Source organism: Protopterus annectens, chromosome 11.part0 (genome assembly GCF_019279795.1).
Source record: "Protopterus annectens isolate FY-2018-M chromosome 11.part0, PAN1.0, whole genome shotgun sequence".
NCBI classification, from domain to species: domain Eukaryota; kingdom Metazoa; phylum Chordata; order Ceratodontiformes; family Protopteridae; genus Protopterus; species Protopterus annectens.
In genome coordinates, this window is record NC_056745.1 from 1,259,766,573 (window position 1) to 1,259,779,366 (window position 12,794).

Genomic DNA, 12,794 nt, shown 5'->3' on the forward strand with positions numbered 1-12,794 from the left:
TATTAACATCTTTGCACAAAGATTTAGCCATGAGTAAGAACTATTTATATGTGCACCCTGAACAAACAACAACTTGGCTAACAACAGGAAAAGCAATGTTCATACTTCAGAATGAACTTACAAGCTACCCTAAAAATTATAGATCAATAACTTGCCTTCTGACCACATATAAACTATACACTGGAATTTATGCAGACAGAGTTTATAGTTGTTTTGAAGAAAACTCAAATATGGCAATAGAACAAAAGGGCAATAAAAGAAAGTCATATGGAACGAAGGATCACTTATTGTTAAATAAAGCCACAGTGGAGAATTGTAAAAAGGGAAAGAATCTAAGTATGGCACACATTGACTACAAAGAAGTATTTGACAGTATCCCATATTCATGGATAAAACAGTCCTTAAAAATGTACAGGATACAGCCTACACTGATAAACTACATCACAGCGACCATGAAATAGTGGCAAACCACTTTGCAGTTAAGCCATGATTAAGGACAAATTATTATTCCAGGGATAAAAATTAAAAGGGGGATATTTCAGGGTGAATCTCTGTTACAGCTGCTCTTTTGTCTTGTCCTTAACCCATTAAGCTGTCTGTTTAACAGATTAGGTCATGGCTATAATTTAGCTCCCAGAAAGCAACAAAGTATAAAGACTTCTCAACTTCTCTTTGTCGATGATTTAAAACTGTATAGCTCATCCAATGAGGAACTGAAAGCACAACTGCAGGTAGTCAAAATGTTCAGATGGTATAAGAATGTCATTCGGTCTTGATAAATGTGCAAACGCAACCTTTAAAGCAGGAAAACTGCCACACCAAGAAAACATCAATTTGGGACAAGAACGTGATATAAAAGAACTTGAGTAAGAGGGAGTGTATAAATATTTGGGAACTGATGAAGGATCAGCAATAAAATATGAACAAATGTGAATAAAACTTAGTAAGGAATATATCAGAAGACTTAAATTAATCCTAAAAACAGCATTGACATCTAGGAACAAAATTCAAGCTATAAACCAATTTGCTCTTCCTGTCCTAACTTACAGTTTTGGAGTGATTGACTGGCCCCAAAAGGTGTTGGATATATTAGACAGGCAAACAAGAAGGATGCTTCATGCTCATCAAATGATTTATAAGAATCAGTTCATACCAAGATTATATATTCTCTATTCTGAAGGGGATATGGGCCTCCTTGAAATTGATTATATGTATAGATCTGCAGTCGTGGGACTGCAAACATATCTGCTGATCTCACAAGACCCAAACGTAGTGAAAGTTCTGAAATATGAGGAGAATAAATATAAGATGGCTTCCCTTCTTAGTCAAGCAGAAGCATATTGGCATCAAGCAGAAATGGAAATCAAACCAGAAGTAGATAAAAATCAGGTAGCAACTGAATGTACCAAAAAACAAAAGAAAAAATATAAGATGAAGGATCAGATGAAAAGGCAAGAAATGTGGAAAATGCATAAATATACTTGCAAGTATAGAAAACACCTGCAAGAACCTCATATTGATCAGGATCGAATGCAGGAATGGTTAAGAAGAGGTGAATTCAAACAAAAAGATGAAAGGTTAATATTGGTGGTCCAAGATAGTGGGCTACTTACATGTTGGTTTACAAAGTTCATTGAATATGTGGGTGAAATAGACAAAAGTAGGTTTTATAAAACAGAACTGGAAACAGTTGCACACCTTTTTGTTGGTTGTGATATACTAATGGCAGATGGACTGTATACTGAACACATTGCGAGTGCTGTGAAGAGCACTTCTAGCTGACATCAAAGATTGAAACAATACTAATTTTATGAACTTTAATCATACTTTGATTTAGGAATGGGGTCCATTCCCATCATGGCATTAGAAACCCAAAAGATTTGACGAAATTAAAAAAATTTTTTTTATAAAAAAGAATCTACAGTCATATTTAGATATGTTACCAATATGTAACTCCATATGAATTTCAGAAGGAGTCATTATTGGGTACATTGCGAGTGCTGGGAAGAGCACTTCTGTCTGACATCAAAGATTGAAACAATACTAATTTTATGAACTTTAATCGTACTTTGACTTAGGAATGGGGTCCATTCCTTTCATGGTATTAGAAACCCAAAAAACTTGGAGAAATTAAAAAAAAAAGAGTCTATAGTAATAAAAAGTGTACTAATTGGTTCTCTGAGAGAGAGCAGCTGGTGTATGGAACAAACTACTAAATTACATTAAAGCAAGTACTAGTTTAGATAGTTTTAATAACAGCCTGGACATGTATTATGGGAACAATTGTTTTGGTATATTGGCAGGCTAGAAAGGCATTAATGCCCATGCTTGAAATGTTTGTATGTATGTAACAGCAGTATAAGTTATACAAGAACACCATTCCCAGCATTTTATCGTGTAACATCAGTGCAACAGGTATGGAACACAACTACAGTATAATAAAAAAGGATAACATATATCCATTAAAGTACAAGCATGTATTAACGATTGCAGAACTCTAAAGCATTTGTCATATAAAGCAGCAGACCCACATTATATAAACAAAGGTAAAAATACTGTGTAAGTGTATAGAGATCTGTCTAGAAAAAAAAACACTCAAAAGAAACATACAAAAATCTTTGTAGAACAGAGCTCTTCCTAAGCAGTTCCTATGGTACTATAGATTAATCCACATCTCTTGGGAGCTGAACATGCTTTTGGTTTAGTGTATATTGTTGTTCCTGAATTTAATGTGTAAACTCATTCCCATTGTTGTGCTTGTAGTTTTTATTTGCAACTGTTTGTAGTTTTTAATTCACAACCATATATATTTATATAATTTGCAATATTAGTGTATTAGCAAAAACCTGCTCAGTTGACAGAGCTGACAGCATATTATACTTCTATCACACTTTAGTTTTTTTGCACTGGGTTATTTTGCTAATACTAGGTGGAAGGTGAGTTTAGCTAGCTGGTGTATTTTTTGAGAATTTTTCACCTATGGTGGTATTGTATGAGGGCCTCAAAAATTTAGAACATTTTTGTCATGTGTTGTATTTGTGTGAGAGGATGTTTTACATGTAACTTATTTTTAATGGAGAGGAAGGAGCTATGGCATACTAGTTTTAATGTGAGAAATTAGAACAATAGGGGGTCCTTGCATTGACAGGCAAATACCTGGCTTTTTACATGGTAGTAGAGTGATGCTGGTTTTGTGATGCTAGATATGTAAAACCACAGGTTCATAGATTAGTACTAAGCTAAGTGCCCTTGCGAGCCATTGTAAGCCTAGCCAATTAGTCCTTGTGAGACTCAAACGCTGCACCTTGTGTTTGTAAGGCAAACACCTTAACCATTAGGCCATCCTCAAAACCCAGATAGTAATAACTGTTTTTTGTATGAAATAGATGTTATGGGATGACTATAGTGTGGCTATTGCTAAGACATATTACAGCTGAATAATACAAAATCTATTGCAACACCCATATAGCTAGCTGAGTCTGATGATGTGACATAGAAGAGACAGTTTTCAGTTGCTGAATAACCTTTTCTATTATTGTTTCTGTATGGAGTTTACATGTAAAGTTTAGATCAAGAGTACACCCTATTTTGTGAAATCTTCAATTTGTTGGTTGTTAGGAGTTTTTTAATGTGAGAGGGCTACTCTTAGAGCATTTCTGTGGGTACACACAGCATGATGGCTGCTGTGGAGGGAATTAAAGGGGAGATTCTTTTTATTGTTTCCCCCTAGGACCTTGTTCATTAATTCAGAGGCATGTGTCCCAGGCATTCCCAGGCTGCCTATTCATTCTCATCTAGGAAGCTCCAATCAGACCTTCCATTCCTTGCTAAGAGTGGGGTGATAATAAGCAGTCAAGCTTGCTAGTCCTGGGGTAACCTATTCTCTCACCACCGACAGCAACCCTTCCCTGTTGGTGACTCCTCTGAGCCCCCTGTTGCTATCTCCTGAAAGGAAACAGGCCTACACATGCTGAATTTGGTGTGACTTCAGTGGTGCTAAGCACCGTGACAGTGCAGACTTGGCGGGCTTGAACTCCACCAAGTTACCCCTGGTGCTCCTGCTAGGTGTCACTCCTGCAGTGAGCCAGAGTCATCCATCCTCCCCTGCCAGATGGTATAGCTGAGTTGCTGCTCAAACTCAGGCTGCCTGCAGCATAGTCAGGGCTTTATCTACCTGTACCATGGAGCTGGCCAAAGGGGGAGGTGGTTTTGAGTTAACAAGTATATATTTTGGTGAAGTCATTTTATAGCTACTCTTGTATGTTTTTTTTTTGTCTTAGGTGCTGTTTGATAAATGACAATATCAATGGTGTGTAGCATAATTTTTGCAGGTTAGGCAGCATTAGTAAGGTCATTGACAAAAATGGAAAACTGAATAGAGTCTATAATAGAGCCTTGAGGTACTCCTGCTGTAAATGTATCCTCATTTGTGAAAAGCTTTCATGATTGAAATGTGAATGCCATATCTTTTAGGTAATTTCCAAACAATGTATTATGCTCGCACTAAAGTTTATCCCCTAGTATTTTATTTTATTGTATCCTGTGAACCACACTTTCAAATGAATGGATTAGTTCACCAAAGACAGTGCTGGAAACTGTTATATGGTTTGTTAGTACTGTGAATGATGTTGCAGTTGGTTGTATGCAGAATGATTTCAGTTCCCTGCTGCAAAACTGTCTGTGTGGCAAAGAAAGTTAAGGCACCCTGTGTTCTCAAGGTTCATTGGAGTAAGAATTCAAATCCAGACCTATATAGAAATATTTCATATGTACTAATAAACATTATGTAGTGTTTATTTCATAGATTTCTTTTCTTCATTTCAACTACTTTTGCCTTTTATTTAATTATTTTCTGTTTTTGGCAGTGTTTGTGTTGTGTGTGGCTTAGCACAAACAAGGGAAATGACACAGAAATCAATGTCAAGTTCGGCTCGGCTTACCTAATTTGCACGACACTTAACAATGTGCAAACTGGACTAGTGTCACACACAGTAAGCAGACAGAACATCTGCAGAAAGGGTGTCTGTAAATGTGCAAAGGTCAAAAATAATACATTGTTACAATTTTTGCTTTTCATCGCACAGCTTTGCTTAATGGCATTGCCCGGCAGTTAGCAAGGCTCCCCAACACCAGCAGCTATAGAACACCTGCAGATAGGATGCAGACAGCCAAGAACTGAAAACAGATGCATTCAATTAATTCTGTTGGGAACTGTGCACATATGCTAAGTGGTGTTGTGTGGCAGTTAACACCGAGAACTTAAGAATGAGTAAGAAATGATGGCAATGCCTGTAACTAGTCTTGTGGCAGCAGGTATAAGTATAGGGCTGGAATACAAATGATCCTGGGTTCTTGTATAGGGTGTGCAGCCTATTTTTACTGTTGTGATAGTGTAGTTAATAGCAATGAACTGAAAAATAGAGAAGCATTTTTTCAACATTTTTGTTGCAACAGATGTTAAGTGTAGGACTGCCATACACATGGTCCTGGGTTCTATTACAGAATATTCCAGACATTTTTACTGTTGTTCCACTTCTCATTATATTCAAACTCACTTATAACACTTTAGATGGTGGAGCTGATATGACTTACATGTATGAGGGTTAATACACCCTTTATTGGTTTTCAGATGTATGGCTGAAGGTATACTGTCTACTAAAGTTATGTAAGCATAATTCTGCTATCCAAACTTGCACAGCCTTCACAATTGCATAAGACACATACACATCTGGATGTATATACAAGAACCTTGTCAAGCCACACGTGTAACAGCTCAACCTGTCAGCTGTATTTATAAATGATTCCTGCCTATGTCAGAGCAGCACTTCTTGGGCAAAGATGGAAAATCAGTTCTGTGGAAGAAAACAGTTTGTCCCTAGTTTATGCCTAGGTTTGAATCCCACACCTGAAAAATCAATTTTATCAGCATATAAAACCAAAATCAAATATATCAGGTCATGATATTTATGCCCCCTGTGCATGTCTGCAAAGTTATCTCACCTAAGTTACCTCTCAATTTTCAATATATATTTTCAAGCTACAGCAGCAGACACCCCTCAAACTACAGCAGCAGACACCCCTCAGACAAAGGTCAAGTGTCAGATTAACCTTCCTATTTCAAGTATTTATGTCATCTCTGCTTGGCACTGCTGTTCTCTTATTAACATTGTGGAAATGTGGTTGGCATCATTGCTCAGGTATGTGTACCACCAGTAACACAGTAATAGGAACTGGCAAGAAAGCATAATTTTTCATTGCTCTAGGTTGGGTGTTAGACATGGCTCAGGTTTGTGGGGAAGCTGCCAAGTGTAGGGTGTAGAGATGTGGTGTTCAAGAGTCCAGAATATTTATTGGACTCCTGATAAAGTACCACAGCCAAAGGCTTCTGCAAGAGGACTATTCTGGCTCCCAGTACAAGTCTGAGGTGTGGAGTAGTTTAGCTCAGGCTCAGTTTCTCATTGTTTCCATGTTTTATGGGCATGGGCCTGTGTTGTCCCATCCCTCACCCTAATCATGGTGTCCCCAACATTTTGTGTTCCCCACCATCCCTGTCTCTTGTCTTGTTTGTTTTGTTTGTATTTAATTCCTCACCTATCCAACTTACCTAACCCAGAGATACCTGTGTCCCTTACCCAGCAATCATCTCTTACTGAATTAAAAAAAATGGGCACCTGTCCCACAAAAAATCTTCCTATACATTGCTCTCCATTTCACACATTTCTCTTCTTGACACACTTGATTCAGTCCAATTGGCTATACAATATGATTACATTGTTGTCACCCCTCCCTCAGGAGGTGACAGTCCAAATTCAGCACATGCCTACACATCCATTTCATGCAAGCCTTCCAAAATTTTCTCTCCAACATGCACTGCTGATATTATCCATTATAAGATGGCCTGCAGCCTTGTAAAAGTCAGAGTTGTGCCATGGAACTTGCATAAATTACTGAGCTCTGTAGCCTGTGTACTTAGGTAAGTAGGAGATCTGTTCTTAGTGCATTCAACTGGTGTGTGTGTGTGTGTGTGTGTGTGTGTGTGTGTGTGTGTGTGTGTGTGTGTGTGTGTGTGTGTGTGTGTGTGTGTGTGCGTACCTGCTTTACATTACAGAGAGCCTTTTACACCATCATGTGGGACACTGTTACTGCCATATTCTTCTCGCCATACACTGCTGATGTCATCAGCTATAAAGTGTTGTCTGAGACACTGCAAGCTAGACTTGATCTGTGGTGCTTGCCTTAAATACAGTTCCGTAGTCTGTGTACTTAGGTAGGGGTTCTATTCCCACTGCAGTCAAATAGGATGTGTGTGTGTGTGTGTGTGTGTGTGTGTGTGTGTGTGTGTGTGTGTGCACTTGCTTGACATTACAGAGAGCCTTTTACACCAGCATGTGGGACAGTGCTATTACCATATTCTCTACCCCAGACACTGCTGATGTCATCAGCTTTATCTGATTTGAAGATGTGCACTATTCCCACCAGGGTAGGGTCAGAGACTTGCCTGGAGGTGAGACAGAAGTCACCTCATCCTATACAATACAGATTACAGGGCCATGGCTTTCAGTCTATCCACATAAATCATGCCATGGTTTGAAGGCCCTGTGTTGTCTTGGTGAGAAACCCCAGCTACATATGTCTGGTGAGGTGCATGCAAAAGAGAGCATTATACTCTATATTAATGTTGTGATGAGGTTTGAATACAGTGCTGTAATATAATCTTCAGATCTGAATATGATAGCATGACTTAGGATGCACAGCATGGGCATTCAATACCAGTGTGGACACTTAGTGGTTGAAATTCAGATTGTTATGTACATGTGTTCTCAGTGCTTGCATCACTGGGTTACAGCATAATGGGACTATTGTCAATGCTGTAATTAGCAGGGAATTCCACTTTACAGAAGGACAAAATAAAGACACATTATTGCATTTATTTATACACTGTGTTGCTTTGTTACTAATCATTTGTCTGTGTTACCCACTACTGTAGTATATCATCATTGACTGTACCCAGTATGCAGAATCAGCAAATGCAGTAAGCCAAAGGCAGTGTACTTTAGCTTGAACTGTCGAGAAATAGATTCCAAATAGTAAAGGGCCAAGAACAGATCCCTGGGGTATGCCGTTGGTGACAGCTCTACTGGTACAGGTTGATTCACCAACTTTCACAGTATTTGTTCTGTCAGTGAGCCAATTGGCTACGTATCTAGTTATGTAAGGTTTAATCCCTAGCTGGGAGAGTTTCACAATGATACCTGTGTGGGGGATTGTGTTCAAACTGTAGGCCATATCAGTATAGCCAGTATTCACTGTCTTACCTTCATCCAGGCCTATGACACAGAATCAATGGGCTGTGACAACATCACAGATTGCCTATCTCGTGACTCAGCACATAACCTTCCTGACACGGTTGAATAACAAACTCTCCACATTCTACAATAAAATAGCTAGGTTCGCTGCCAATAATAGATCACGTTCCTACCACTGCCAATCCCTAATTAAACTGCACTGGTTAGAATTTCCAAACCTCCTATGCTACCACCAACTGATCATAGCCCATCAAATTATTTTTCATCCAGGGAAGAGCCCTGCCCTAGCTGACATACTAAACTTTCACAACCCCAAAAGGGAACTACGTTCATGTAACAAAAACCTGATTGAAATCAACCCATGCAATAACAGTTCTGGGGAGGCCCTATTCTCTTATGATGTTGCTAAAGTGTGGAACACCCTCCCACCTGAACTCAAACTACAAAGTCACACAAGCACCTTCAAGGGCCTTCTTAATTCACACCTCTATGCTAACCCTGTTTGTAACTGCAAAGACCCCCCTTGAAGACCCACTACTCCATATAAGTGACCCACTGTATGCCTCCATTGCATACACTATATTCTCACCTGATATACTCACCTAATATGTATTTTTTTTGTTGTAAATATTGCAAACAGGGGTTCTACTCCTGAGTATCTTATTGTTTGAGTATCTTATTGTTTTACAAAATTGTTCTTGTACTTCTTTGTTTCTCTTACCTAGTATACCTTTTTTTATTGTTATCTAAACCATGCATGTACTCTGTTAACTTCCTTGGAGCTTTTCTCCCCAGGACTCCACTGAAAACGGGCACTTTGTGTCCAGTTGGATTTATCCTGGTAAAATAATGTTAAAATAAATAAAATAAATAAATAAACACACCTTCTGCACAGACTATGTTCCTGTAGAAGGTGTACATCAATGAGCTAATCTCGCACATGCATCCATGTGAGTTGGAGGGACAGCACCCAGTGCATGCATGTATAGATACATCCTGACTCTCCTCATCTGTGAGGTAGACCAACATGTCATCATGGACCTTTTCTAAATGGACACTAGTAATATCCCAGCTGTATGCAACAGACCTGTGTGAGTTGTTAATGTTACATCATGTCTGTTACATCTGGTAGATGTCCTCAAAGAGGTCATCAAGGGCATGCATGATGACAACACTATCATCCTTTTGAACTTGATAAGCCCAAGGCATTTGACACAAATCCACACTAAGGTACTCACTCAGCCTTATGAGTTGTGGCCATAAACACCTATATCACCAAGTGGGTAGACCACTGTATCACATACATGGCATCTAAATATGTTGAAATGTGTGAAGTGACCTATATCTCAGAGCAAGTGATAAATTCTGCACATCAGGGATGTCTGCTAGACCCTTTCCTTTTCATTATTTAAGTGACAGGCATCACAGATGACATACACATCCTGTCTGAAGGACTACAGATTGTGGGCAATCATTGACTCCATCTGTGATATTACTATAATACAGACAGTATCAACACACACCAAAGACTGCTGCCATAGCCATGACAACAGCTGCAATGGCACAAAAACATGGGGAGATTTGTTATGTCAGGGAAAACAAATACACAACCTAAGTGTAATATAGACATCGCACCCTATAATCAGACCTATAGGTATGTAATCTCTGTCCTGGGGTGGATGGTAAGTGGAACATTCACCAGCATGTGGTCACAGTGCTGACTACTTGCTTGTATCTAACACAACTACTGAGTATGTTACACCACATGCATGTGTGTCACCTGTTCCGGTGATGCACACAGTACATACATTGCTGTTTGGCAAGATTAATGGCATGCGAAACATTTGTGACAGTGTGGATTGTGCCACATATATCTGCCATGCACACCAGTCAACTAACCTTTATTGGTCATAATGTTGCATACAGGTATAGCAGTGTCCCTCCTAACACCTCCAGCAGATGTTACAGTGCCCGGACAGTGTGCGAGATTACCCTCATAGAGTGCGGATATGTCATAATAGCTGTGTTTGTGCAAAATCATCTCTGATCACTCTAAATCACATATGCTATGTCAGAGACATGGGATTATTGCTGGTATTATTCTGATATTGTCCATGATTGTGTTTGCATCTTTTAATGCTGTCCATGATCCTTTACCTGTGTCCCACTGGCTGAAGACCTCTGCTGAGATTACAGTCATATTCGGGCAAATCAGTTTGCACAGCTTCACAAGATGCACCCTAGCCCAATTGTATATCACATCCCTGATAGATGTCCTGTGCATTCTTCATGTAAGGATGCTTATCTCACGTAGACATCTTCCCCATTGTATGACAGTCACATAATACACATTTTCACTGTGCAGTCCCTACCGTAACATATTGATATGCGGTTGGTGTTGCTTCTACAACTGTCTTCCACTGATATGCCCTCATCTGCTGTACATTAGATTGTTTCACCTGCCCGATTCTCTGTGTTCATTTCTACAATTCATCTGTGTGCCCCTGTTCAAAACACATACTTCCCCTGAGTGTTTATTTTACATGGCAGTCCATGTACCCCTACATATCATTTACACAACTTCAGTACTAAGTGCCAGGAATGGGATTTCACAATATTCTGTACTGTATACCCTGTCTGGGTTTATATTATTTGAACAAAGTTTTCTGACTTCGAATACCATATGGGTGACACCATACGGTCAAAGTTAGAAAACTTCAAATACTGAAAAAAAAAAAACTCCAAATAGGTCACCTAAAATGTTAAATCAGGGGGGCATGCCACCTTCCACCCCCCACACCCCCGCTGTTTAAATATACCAACTCCGAGATCGCACTACAGTGCAGTAAAGGGAAGTCTTTGTGTTTGTAAGGCAAACACCTTAACCATTAGGCCACCCTCCCTAGTCTCAGAGTTGTTATATTTAAAGAGCAGGGGGTGCAGGGGTGCAGGGGGGCTTGCCCCCTGCCTACAACCCTTAGTTTAGGGTTTAGTCTTTTCTTGTTTTTTTCAGTATTCAAAGTTTTCTAACTTCGACCATATGGTGTCGCCCATATGGTATTCGAAGTTAGAAAATTTTGTTCAAATAATATAGATCCCCCCCATTCTGCACTGTGTTTGGACCGACCATATACATAATAATACTTCACAACTGTCCAGATTTTCACAGAATGTCCAGATTTTTGTCTTGTATATCTTTTGGTGTGTTCCTTATAAAACCTGTGGTTTTCTGCCATATCACTAGGACGCTCTCAGTACTGATGTTATACAATAATTACATACATTTGAGTTTCCGACTTCAACTCCTTCAGAAAATATATCTTCACATAAACCTCTTGTTATTCTAGCACATTTCTAAGTTTAAAAAGCAAATATGTAAAATCTGTCCCTATTTATGGGTCATTGTCCCCCCATTATGTTGTGTTTTGTCCAGATTTCTTGCACTAAGAGATTGAGACCTATGAGAAATATTATATGTTAACCTCTTATTTACATTTAAATGCAGTACGCAGCATGAATATGCAATTAGGGCTGCTTCTCACCCTGCACCACCGCTCACACATGTAAACTCTGTGTAGGCTTCGTGCCAAGCCTACACAGACTTTACTGAATCCCAGGCCATGTAATAAACTACTTAAAGGTCATCCCAATTTTATTCCTCTTTTTATAAAATTATTTTTTCTAAACCATCTAGTCACAAGAGGCTGTATCCAGGAATGGATGCATATGTGAATTATTATGTTTTTAATAATACAGTTTGACTTAAAACCTTGCAGTACATATATACATAGGCAGCATATACTTTGCTAATATTACAAGCCAGCAATAAATTAGAGGTATTTGTTGAACCTATACAATGAATTATTTCTTGTAATGATATTGACATGTCTTATGTAGATTTACCTTTTATACCTTTTACACCAAATATCCTTTCACTGAATTTATTTCATATCACTCTACTCAAGCTATCTTGCAAAATCTTAGAAAAATATTATAATCAGTGTTATTATGCATGCTAGGTCTCCAATTAGAATGAACTTCTACCATTCCCTTTTTATAAATAAATCTAATTATGCCTTCTCAGATTAATTTTCCTAAGAAACCTTCATCATAGGTATTCATTTAGTATATTAATGAAACTATTTTTCTGCTGTATCATCTATTTATAAAAGTTATATGAAATACCATTAAGACCTGGTGAAGAATCATTAAGTAATGTACTCAAAATCCTATTAAATTCATCCAAAGATATGTCTATAGATAGAATGATTGTTGCTTGTTTTTCTTTTGGCTATTCCCAGTTAGGGGTCGCCACAGCGGAACTCTGGTCAGTTAATGATTGGCAGTTGATTTTTATGATGCCAAGGTGCCAGCCGATGCCCAACCTTCAATGAAGGCACGCCCATTCACACATCTCTTTCGAATGCCACTCGACCGCAGGGAGCACATGCAGACTCCACACAGAAGGCGCTCCAGTCGAGAATCGAA